Genomic DNA, 12,875 nt, shown 5'->3' on the forward strand with positions numbered 1-12,875 from the left:
TCATTTTACCTGTATAGAAGCTAATCCTAATCCGCCAGCAATTGTTTCACTAGGTCTATAAAAACAGCCCAGACTTGATTTATGTCTGGTGTGTCAGTGTTGGATTTTTATTGAATTTATATATATGTATATGTGTTATTGTATATGTCCAATAAAAAGGGCCATAGGTCAAGAGTGTGACGTCACCGTCTATCTCTTATTTGACTGGTCAGTGTGTTTGCGCGGTTTCTTTAGTGTGTAGACGGAGAGTTGACAGAATGACAGCAGTGACGATGGACACATTGAAAGAAGAGAGGTATGATCTCGATTTCAGAATTAATATGTTCTAACCTGTTATACTTGCCCTTTATCCCAACCGGCGCGCGGAATTTTTCCAAGGGTCCTTGGAGTTATTTGTACGTTTTTTTTGTGATATTTTGTGTACGTACGTGTGGGGTTTACCCGAGTGACCGCCATAAAACAGGCCGGTACGATCGTGTTTTATTCAATTTTATTTTCAATATTGTTTATGTATTTACAGATGTCATAGTTGTATTCGTATCAAATGAATTAGCTGGGCAAGTAGCCAAGGCCTTCTGCCACACAGAGGTGATTATCAATTTAGTAAATGAGTTATATATACTGAACAAAATAAGTTAAGGATCATAAACTTGAAACAGTGCAGTTTTACATACAAATAATAATATGATTATATTTTAAATTTTAATGACAGAACATTCATTTTAGTCTTTAATTACACAAAACAAATTAATTTGTGGTAATTGCTACCAAGAGCAGATAACCCTGAGTAACAGCACCCTTGAAATCAAAGTGTAAGAGGAAGTAGAGCAAGTTAATCATGTAGACAAGGAAAACTCATCAAACTGCAATTGGCAGTTTAATAGGCAGTATGACCTCCGTTGACATCAATAACTGCCCTGCAACGTCTGCACATGCTCCTTATTAGTCGTCGGTGGCTGATCTGTGGGATGCGCTGCCATTCCTCTTGCAGAGCAATCATAAGCTGTTGGCGGTTCTGTGGCGGATTAGGTCGAGCTGAAACCCGGCGTTGCAAGGTGTCCCAAGCATGCTCGATAGGGTTCAGATCAGGAGAACGACTTGGCCAGTCCATGCGAACGATTGCTTCACGTTGAAGATAGTCGTTGACCACACGAGCACGGTGAGGACGAGCATTATCATCCATCAGAATAAAATCATGGCCAACAACTCCTGCAATGGGCCTTACTATAGGGTGTAGAATCTCGTCCCTGTATCGAACAGCTGTTAAAGATCCATTGTCTATGATGTAGAGGTCTGTATGGAAGTCAACACTGATCCCTGCCCAAACCATCACTGACCCACCACCAAAGCGATCATGCTGGACAACATAGCAGTCTGCATAGCGCTCTCCTTGGGTTCTCCATACCCTCCTCCTACCGTCATGGAAGTCAACACAAAACCTAGACTCATCTGTGAACATAACATTTCTCCAATGACGTAATTGCCAATTCAAATGATGAGTGGCCCATTGATGTCTGGATTGTCGATGACCTCTGGATAAAATTGGTCGGACTGCTGGTCTTCTAGCTCGTAAATTAGAGGCATGGAGTCTGTTTCTCATTGTCTGGGATGAAATCCTTAGATTTGTAGCACGCTGAAACTGAAGATTCAAGACAGGAGCACTCAAAAACCGCTGACGTCGTGCCGTGATGCAAATGAATCTGTCCTGTCGGGCTGTCGTACAGCGTGGTCGTCCAGATCTGGGGCGTTGACGGACGTTATTTGTCTGTTGATAGCGATTCCATAGCCTACTAATCACGCTCTGAGAAACATGAAGCTGTGCCGCCACATTTCGTTGAGTTTGACCAGCTTGAAGGAGCCCTATAGCTCGCGCGGCTTCCATATCATTTAAATGTCTTCGCATGATTAGTTTTTCAAGTTTTCGTTACAAATTGATTAAATGTTTCCAAATTCAACTTTTTTTAGCTTAGAAGTAACAGAATCAAAACCTGCAAGATTCCTCTGTAGTAATAGACCAGTCAGTTTTTCACACCACCATAGTTAACTAGAGCGGAACGGCAAGACCTTCAGATGCACGTGCTTTCACCTTTGACATGACTTTAGGTACATATTGGAGAAACTACGAGTGCAATTACCGGCAATACATGATTTGAATTTTTAAAGATATTATGGTCACAATTTATGATCCTTAACTTATTTTGTCCAGTATATTTGTGTTCCTTTTATTAGTGTAACACGTTCGTGAATGTGATTTGCCATTCACGAGTATCAATAAAGAAGTATATATTGTAATGAGAAGTCCATACACTTATGAAATATGTGTAAAGTTAATTTATAATTTATTGAAATAATAGTTAAGGAAATAAATATATTATATGTTTCCAATTTATTACTTGTTATTCTATTATTCCCAGTTAAACGTACGTATTTTATGGATAAGTGTTAACAGTCAGTCCGTAATCGTCTATGTAATATGTGTATCAATAATGTTAAGCGTGAGTGTAGTAAGTCTTGTGTTTTGTATCGTTTCAGGGTATTCTTTTGAATACTAAAATAAATCGACTGGTCAGGAAAACATTCTACTGAGCTGAGTTGTTTGTTTCACACTCATACCACCCTCGGTTTCATAGGTGAAAGGTGAGTCTCATTTTACCTGTATACAAGCTAATCCTAATCCGCCAGCAATTGTTTCACTAGGTCTATAAAAACAGCCCAGACTTGATTTATGTTTGGTGAAAGGTGAGTCTCATTTTACCTGTATACAAGCTAATCTTAATCCGCCAGTAAATGTTTCAATAAATTGTTAATTGAAAATGCTTCAAAGTTTCTCTAAACTTCTTTAAAATATAACATAGAATATGTGTTTGAATATTAAAATAGTTTCATTAATAAAACCTCTGTCTGAATATCATCAGACGCTTTAGAGGTTTACATTAATATCTAGTGAGATGTGTTCCCGTGTAAGGGCGATAACTCTACCGCAAACCACAAACACTGTATTGTACGTAATGGAGTATACTTCCTTAAGATGCTACCGTCGTGGTTGAAAGCTGTGATGTGTTGCGGTCTTTACTGCCAGCTTCGACCATACTCTTTACTTGTGTCTCGTTGTCTGACCTCCAGGAGTCATAACCTTGACAACTTGTCATTTGTCACACAAAGATGTGTTTCTGTTTGGTTATATTAGGAGTGTGTAATCTGTTTCTACTGAATGTGTAGAAAATTGACGTTGCTTTCGTTTCTTTAATTTGAAAAAGTAATGTGCACTAGGCCGTCGTAATTGAATAACCCGACCCACATAGATATCTATCTTATCTAACGGACTTAATATCGTTGTTCTGGTTTTTCCTTAAAACCTATGTATATTGTAGACGATAAAATGTTGTGACTTAGGATATTTGAGGTTTTGCCGTTTAAGAATTTAACGTGTTCGTTGTGGTTCAGCTTTTTAGCGTTGAAACTCACTCCTTTTTCTCTTTTCAGAAAATGATGCCTTTTCGATTTGTGACTAAACCTCAACACATTTCAAGGAAATTGTGTATTTGGAGTATAATCAGGGAATATTGAGGTCGCAAGCGAAAAAATAAGTTTGGAGAAATTTAGACTTATTGTTTAATATTTACCAGGTGTGTATCCTCTATATAGACCTACCAAAGAAATTGACGTTTACACTTCGGTAAACTTTACGCGTATGAATACATTATTGGTAACCGTGATCTTCCCCTTCAAAGTAGCCGCATCACTGTAACACTCTTACGCAATTAATGTCAATGCGCAGTGATTTTTTTCCTTAAAGTTCTAACATTTAATAAACCTTTAATAAATTAAATATGTTGAATAAATATAAGTATAATGATAAAAGGAAAAAAAATGTTGTAAATTTAGATAGGAAATAATTCAAATAAATGATGCTATATTGTGGAACTATATTTGTTTACGTCTTGTGTATGACAATTGTTCCCGCCAAATTGGAGTCAGCTGTTCGGCTATTCCCCTCAATAACACCAGTAAACAACAAAAAATTAAAATTATTTCTTAACTAATAGGGACAGTTAAAATTGTTATATTTTGTTGTCAGCAACGACATCAGTCACGTCGCTAGTTTCTTCAGTCAGACGTTATATAACGTTGTCTCGGGTGAGATTACGATAGTCTAACATCTAAGCCTCGCGTTAAACAGTCGTGAATCTCCTCGTCACCGTGATATGACATCTAGCACCTACAATCAAGGTGACGTGACGTGACGATGTCGTCTGTCTGCATCATTCAACGTGACGTGAAGATGTCGCCTGCCAGCATCATTCAACGTGACGTGACGATGTCATCTGTAAGCATCATTCAATGTGACGTGAAGATGTCTGCCAGCATCATTCAATGTGACGTGAAGATGTCGTCTGCTAGCGTCATTTACTGCGATATGACGACGTCGTCTGTCAGCATCATTCAATGTGACGTGACGATGTCGTCTGTCAGCATCATTCAACGTGACGTGACGATGTCGTCTGTCAGCATCATTCAACGTGACGTGAAGATGTCGTCTGCCAGCATCATTCAACGTGACATGACGTGACGATGTCTTCTGTCAGCATCATTCAATGTGACGTGACGTGACGGTGTCGTCTTTCAGCATCATTCAATGTGACGTGAAGATGTCGTCTGCCAGCATCATTCAACGTGACGTGAAGATGTCGTCTGCCAGCATCATTCAACGTGACGTGACGTGACGATGTCGTCTGTCAGCATCATTCAATGTGACGTGATTTTGTCGTGTGGCAGCAACACTGAACGTTGTCAGTCAGCATCATTTACGTAATTGGACGATGTCGTCTGCCCTGAAAGTTTATCACTATAAAACTGAACTGACTGAAGTTTCGGTTTTTTTCTGAAAAAAAAATCCACTTGTGAATGGTTTCACAATTATACAAAGTCAAATAACAATTTACAGCACAAACGTCCGTCACGCTGATATGCTTTCAAGTATTGTCCTTTAAAACGTTTAAGAAGGTGACCAGGGAGAGACACTAGGAAAAAGGTGCAATAAGGAAACGTCAGAGAAGGGTGTTTCGTTCAGACTATGGTTGAGGGTCGGGGTCGAGATGGGACATCCCTATGAACAGTTTCTTTCTCTCCCATCAGTGAACCTCTTCTTGACCTTTTTAAATCTATGAAATAGATTAGTAGAAAAACCCGCCTTAGGCTTCGCTAATTCGTACTTCAAGCGCGTGAGATGGATATGTATTGCACTCAAGCGAAACTTCTGAGTGAGTCAAGATAGAAGTATAGTTGCATGTTTCGACAATAAATACTTGTAAGTGTGTTTGCGTGTCTATCATCCAAGTATATATACATGTACCTATATGTACGTCGTGATGGATTGTCCCCGAACGTCGCCACGGGGCATTGTGACGTCACGCCAAGCACAGGTAGGCAGGCGAACAGACATTCGGTATTTTGACAGACTTAAAGACAAGACCTCTCTTCTTCCTTACACAAAGCGAGGACAGGACACTACAAGGCATACTTATTTTTATACATGGGATTATAGAACGATATGGTGCGCGTTCTAGTCGCCCTTTTGTGTGTGGTGCTGGGATCTAGGGCCCATGGGCCCGACCACACCCATACTCACCCTCATCCTCCTGACAGGTAAGGCGCTAATTTTCACCACCTTAGTTATATATATTTATTTTTAATTTTGAGAATTCATTGTTGACCATATGTTAAACTTTATTTGTTGTGCTATGTATTTGTTCAGCTTGCTTTTAATATCACTCGTAAATATAAAATGATACATATCTGTATGTATCTTCAATAGTCTTTTGATGATATTTCATTGATATCATACGTCACATGCACGACTGAACATAACACAATGGCGGTGAAATGCATTGTCTTAAATCAGCTGAAACAGGACGTCGTGTGACATCAGCTAGTAGAGGAATAAGGGAAAATCATATTGGAAGATTGAAAAAAATAATTAAAAATTGATTTCGTGAATATTAGAATACTACTTAGTATCCAAGAATTGGATTGAATAAACCAGAGGGTGAAAAAAAGATAAAAAAAAAGATTAAAAAAAAAGAACACAAAGTCTATTTGGATGTAATTGTTGTGAGATGGCAGTTTGACATTTTCTGTATAATTTGTCATATGGGTTGGACAGATATATAATGAATGGTTACTGCAGATATCGTGCTGTTTTCGTATTGTTGTAATGTCGTAGTTATACTTGATTGCCAAGTCTCTACGACTCATCGTATTTTGATTAACTGTGCTCAAAATGTACGAGATAAATTGAAGTTCTTTGACATTTTGCCGTATTAATAGAATGCATCAAAGTGGCGTTCCATGGGATCTTATTTTTTCCAATCTCAAACGTCCCATGATCCTCCTAAAACCAACCTATATAAACTTTAATATATGACAGTGCATCCGAAATGTTGACGAATCGTAATGCTTGTGTTGTGTGTTTAACAAAAAGGCACACAAAAAATATATATTCATATTTCTTGATGCAGTTTTCAATTTTTGGCCCACGATCATTTATATCAGGTTAAATGAAAGGCGACGAATGCCTTCTTCTTTTTCCTGCTTGGACATTGACGAAATAATGGTCAGGATTGAAAGCTTGCTTTTTCCTGCTTGGACACTGACGAAATAATGGTCAGGATTGAAAGCTTGCTTTTTCCTGCTTGGACACTGACGAAATAATGGTCAGGATTGAAAGCTTGCTTTTTCCTGCTTGGACACTGACGAAATAATGGTCAGGATTGAAAGCTTGCTTTTTCCTTTGGACACTGACGAAATAATGGTCAGGATTGAAAGCTTGCTTTTTCCTGCTTGGACACTGACGAAATAATGGTCAGGATTGAAAGCTTGCTTTTTCCTGCTTGGACACTGACGAAATAATGGTCAGGATTGAAAGCTTGCTTTTTCCTGCTTGGACACTGACGAAATAATGGTCAGGATTGAAAGCTTGCTTTTTCCTGCTTGGACACTGACGAAATAATGGTCAGGATTGAAAGCTTGCTTTTTCCTGCTTGGACACTTACGAAATAATGATCAGGATTGAAAGCTTGCTTTTTCCTGCTTGGACATTGACGAAATAATGGTCAGGATTGAAAGCTTGCTTTTTCCTGCTTGGACACTGACGAAATAATGGTCAGGATTGAAAGCTTGCTTTTTCCTGCTTGGACACTGACGAAATAATGGTCAGGATTGAAAGCTTGCTTTTTCCTGCTTGGACACTGACGAAATAATGGTCAGGACATTGGACACGAAATAATGGTCAGGATTGAAAGCTTGCTTTTTCCTGCTTGGACACTGACGAAATTGATCAGGATTGAAAGCTTGCTTTTTCCTGCTTGGACACTTACGAAATAATGATCAGGATTGAAAGCTTGCTTTTTCCTGCTTGGACACTGACGAAATAATGGTCAGGAGTTTCATTTTTACTCTTCCTGTGATATTAGCAATAGATGAATCCGTTATCTATTTAGCGACAATGCGAATCGGTCTCCGTGCGATATTTAACCTATAGAAATAATCGATCCATTTATGAATTGAGATGAAAGTGTTAGTGTCTGGCGTTTAGAAAAGATGGGTAAAGTTTGCATGTATTGGGTAGGGAAAGTGGAATAAAGGTGAGTGATAGAATGGCTAAGTAGGGGGATGAGGTAACTGATTATAATGAAGGACTATGGTGGGGAAGAGGTGATTGTTGGGCTGTATGTTGGGGAAAAAGTGACAGTAATAGGTTAGTGAGGGCGGCAGGTGTTAGATAGATGGAAGTTGTAATATAGATTCTAGGTTAAATAGGGTTGAGAAGAGGTGGCAGTGACGAGATAAAGTTGAGGACGTTAGGGAACAGTTGATTGGAATCGGAAAGACTTGTGTACGGTATAGAGGAGGTGGCCGGAAGGAGACAATGAGGGTAGATTTCGGTAGATGTGTGTGGAGACGGGTTTAGAATCAGTAAAATGGAGATGAGTAGGCTGAGCCGGTTGAGGTAGAGACATGGTACAGATAATTACAGGAACTAAGGTAAATACAGAGAGGATCTAGGTAAAATATCTAACTTTGACAAGGACCCGATGATTTGTTGCAGTTTTTGAATATGTCCAAGTCAGGTTATCAACCTATCTTCCCTATTCACAATCTTTTATCATCACACTTTGTCAATTCATCTACACTGGAGTATAAAAGCCTTGTACATATGTCTTCTCTCTCCTTGATTGATTAACGAATCTAATTAAATGTATGTCATAAACCAAAAGTGAGTTTGAGGAAATGTCCGTCTGTTTCGGCTCTCCTTGCTTCGTGGAACACAGAATAAGTACATTGTATGTACTGCAAGCCTTGTGTTCTTATTGTACATCAGTTTATAGCTAATATATTCTAGAACTAAACTCCAATTGACTGAAATGTTTATAGTCATACGACATTAGGGAGCACTTCATACTAGCAAAAAAGGTGGTGATCGACCGATGTACCTATAAATATAAATTAACATATTTATATATTATAATTTGTGATTTATATATCTATACATATCACAAATCTTCTTTGCCTGTCGATTATTAGCATGCATAACGTCTTAATATCCACCAGGGTCCCCTAACCCCCCTAAACATCTTGTCTGTATTAACCCGCCGCTGTACGTTCTGTATCAGTCATACTTCCCTACTCCGATTCCAACCCGAACCTCCACCCCTCCCGTCTCATCTTTCATTTCCATGTCAAAAGACTGTAAATGCGGAGGTAAAGCTCGTTAAACCTCTCTCTCTGACAGAAATGTGAAAATCTGGTAGTGCCTTCCGTGTTATATTGTTTACAGATATTTTATTTTGTTTCCAGAAAGAAATCTCCGAAATACGTTTCCGAGCACGAGTTCGAGTTCTGATGAATATATATACATTGTATATATAATTTATGTATGTATTCTCTTATTTGGTTTTGAACCCAAGCAAGCGTTTCATACGGATATAATTATGATATATCCAAGTGCCTTTAACCGTGAAGTGACATCAAGTGTTGTTTTGTTATCATAATAACTCTGACTAATACTTGTTATTTATGTATGTGATTGTTTGTTGTGGTGCTATTTCCGTCCTGGACGGACCCTCGGGCAGATGACAGCCCTACGGTCGGGTTTTATGGTAGATATAGTGACAGGGACTGCACCGTCAAATGGGTTAAACGACACGCCATTTTGACAATTATGTTTGTATAAATGGTGTGTGATGGAGTGAGGAACCTAGTTAAAATGGCCTTATGACAGTCGTTTTTTTCCAATAAAGGTCGACCGCCCCAGCCTAATATATAAACGGACTCCATACAGCTCTCTCTACGATTATGAACTATATTTCGTACAGTCACGCACGTGGGGGTTAAGTCCACAAGTCTTTCCGTGATCTGCGGCAATGTTATCTACATTTTGTATCAGTTAGATATTTACCAAAAAAAAAAAAAAAGACATTTACAGTATCAATTGTTTGTAACCAGGTGTCATATTTTGTAGCAGATGATCATCAGCAATACATGTAGATTGTATAACAGACCTTTGTTCTAACGAACAAATAACACAGGCGTTCTGTTGTCTTTTTATGTATAATTCGAATGAAAACAGTGTTCCAGAAAATCATCTTCATTTATACATATATAATCCAATGCTATATTTTATCAGGTCATGGGCACAAATATGGGTTTAGAGACAATGCTTCGTCATGTTCCCCTGGCCAAAAAATAAACTCACGATACCCGATAAAACTGATATTATTTATTGTACTACCTGATACAGAGTGACGTAAACAATACATTTAATACATCTGATATTATTTATTGTACTACCTGATACAGAGTGACGTAAACAATACATTTAATACAACTGATATTATTTATTGTACTACCTGATACAGAGTGACGTAAACAATACATTTAATACATCTGATATTATTTATTGTACTACCTGATACAGAGTGACGTAAACAATACATTTAATACAACTGATATTATTTATTGTACTACCTGATACAGAGTGACGTAAACAATACATTTAATACGTCTTATAATTATTTACTCGTTGTACTACCTGATACACGAGATTAAACAATACATTTATCACGATTTCAAATCTAACATACATTTAATACAATGATATTATTAATATTTACTACTATCTACGCTGCTTGTGTAGTTGAGTGACGTGTACATTTAATACCTGATGTTATTTATTGTACTACCTGATACAGAGTGACGTAAACAATACATTTAATACAACTGATATTATTTATTGTACTACCTGATACAGAGTGACGTAAACAATACATTTAATGTCTGATATTATTTATTGTACTACCTGATACAGAGTGACGTAAACAATACATTTAATACATCTGATATTATTTATTGTACTACCTGATACAGAGTGACGTAAACAATACATGACGTAAACAATACATAATACAACTGATATTATTTATTGTACTACCTGATACAGAGTGACGTAAACAATACATTTAATACGTCTGATATTATTTATGTGATTAATGATACAGAGTGACGTAAACAATACATTTAATACAACTGATATTATTTATTGTACTACCTGATACAGAGTGACGTAAACAATACATTTAATACGTCTGATATTATTTATTGTACTACCTGATCAAACAGTGTTACGTAAAGATGATATTATTTATTGTACTACCTTATACAGAGTGATTTAATATTATATCAACTGATATTAATTGTACTACCTGATACAGAGTGACGTAAACAAACATTTAATACAACTGTATTATCAACACTTATATATAGTGACGTAAACAATACATTTAATACGTCTGATATTATTTATTTACTACCTGTTATTTCAGAGTGACGTAAACAATACATTTAATACAACTGATATTATTTATTCATTATACCTGTGATACAGAGTGACGTAAACAATACATTTAATACAACATTGCTTTTGTTATTGTACTAGTGAAGAGAAGTGATTAAAATCAATACATTTAATACAACTGATATTATTTATTGTACTACCTGATACAGAGTGACGTAAACAATACATTTAATACAATTTTTGATATTATTTATTTACTACCATACAGATGACGTGAAAATACTACATTTAATACAACTGATATTATTTATTGTACTACCTGATACAGAGTGACGTAAACAATACATTTAATACGTCTGATATTATTTATTGTACTACCTGATACAGAGTGACGTAAACAATACATTTAATACAACTGATATTATTTATTGTACAACCATACAGAGTGACGTAAACAATACATTTAATACAACTGATATTATTTATTGTGTCTTGATACAGAGTGACGTAAACAATACATTTAATACAACTGATATTATTTCTGTACTAGGCCTGATACAGAGTGACGTAAACAATACTAATACAACTGATAATTAACTGCGGGTACAACTCACTTATTGTACTAAGGCCTGACTACAGAGTGACTGTAAACAATACATTTAATACGGGTACTAACTCACTGTCTTACTAAGGCCTACTGCGGGTACAACTCACTGTCTTACTAAGGCCTACTGCGGGTACAACTCACTGTCTTACTAAGGCCTACTGCGGGTACAACTCACTGTCTTACTAAGGCCAACTGCGGGTACAACTCACTGTCTTACTAAGGCCTACTGCGGGTACAACTCACTGTCTTACTAAGGCGTACTGCGGGTACAACTCACTGTCTTACTAAGGCCTACTGCGGGTACAACTCACTGTCTTACTAAGGCCTACTGCGGGTACAACTCACTGTCTTACTAAGGCCTACTGCGGGTACAACTCACTGTCTTACTAAGGCGTACTGCGGGTACAACTCACTGTCTTACTAAGGCGTACTGCGGGTACAACTCACTGTCTTACTAAGGCCTACTGCGGGTACAACTCACTGTCTTACTAAGGCATACTGCGGGTACAACTCACTGTCTTACTAAGGCATACTGCGGGTACAACTCACTGTCTTACTAAGGCATACTGTGGGTACAACTCACTGTCTAACTAAGGCCTACTGCGGGTACAACTCACTGTCTTACTAAGGCCTACTGCGGGTACAACTCACTGTCTTACTAAGGCGTACTGCGGGTACAACTCACTGTCTTACTAAGGCCTACTGCGGGTACAACTCACTGTCTTACTAAGGCATACTGCGGGTACAACTCACTGTCTTACTAAGGCCTACTGCGGGTACAACTCACTGTCTTACTAAGGCCTACTGCGGGTACAACTCACTGTCTAACTAAGGCGTACTGTGGGTACAACTCACTGTCTTACTAAGGCCTACTGCGGGTACAACTCACTGTCTTACTAAGGCATACTGCGGGTACAACTCACTGTCTTACTAAGGCCAACTGCGGGTACAACTCACTGTCTTACTAAGGCATACTGCGGGTACAACTCACTGTCTTACTAAGGCCAACTGCGGGTACAACTCACTGTCTTACTAAGGCCAACTGCGGGTACAACTCACTGTCTTACTAAGGCCAACTGCGGGTACAACTCACTGTCTTACTAAGGCATACTGCGGGTACAACTCACTGTCTTACTAAGGCCATACTGCGGGTACAACTCACTGTCTTACTAAGGCATACTGCGGGTACAACTCACTGTCTTACTAAGGCATACTGCGGGTACAACTCACTGTCTAACTAAGGCATACTGTGGGTACAACTCACTGTCTTACTAAGGCATACTGCGGGTACAACTCACTGTCTAACTAAGGCATACTGCGGGTACAACTCACTGTCTTACTAAGGCCAACTGCGGGTACAACTCACTGTCTAACTAAGGCATACTGTGGGTACAACTCACTGTCTTACTAAGGCCA

This window comes from Ylistrum balloti, unplaced genomic scaffold, assembly GCF_031769215.1.
Source record: "Ylistrum balloti isolate Yb309-2 unplaced genomic scaffold, AGI_CSIRO_Ybal_v1 Utg369662, whole genome shotgun sequence".
NCBI lineage: Eukaryota > Metazoa > Mollusca > Bivalvia > Pectinida > Pectinidae > Ylistrum > Ylistrum balloti.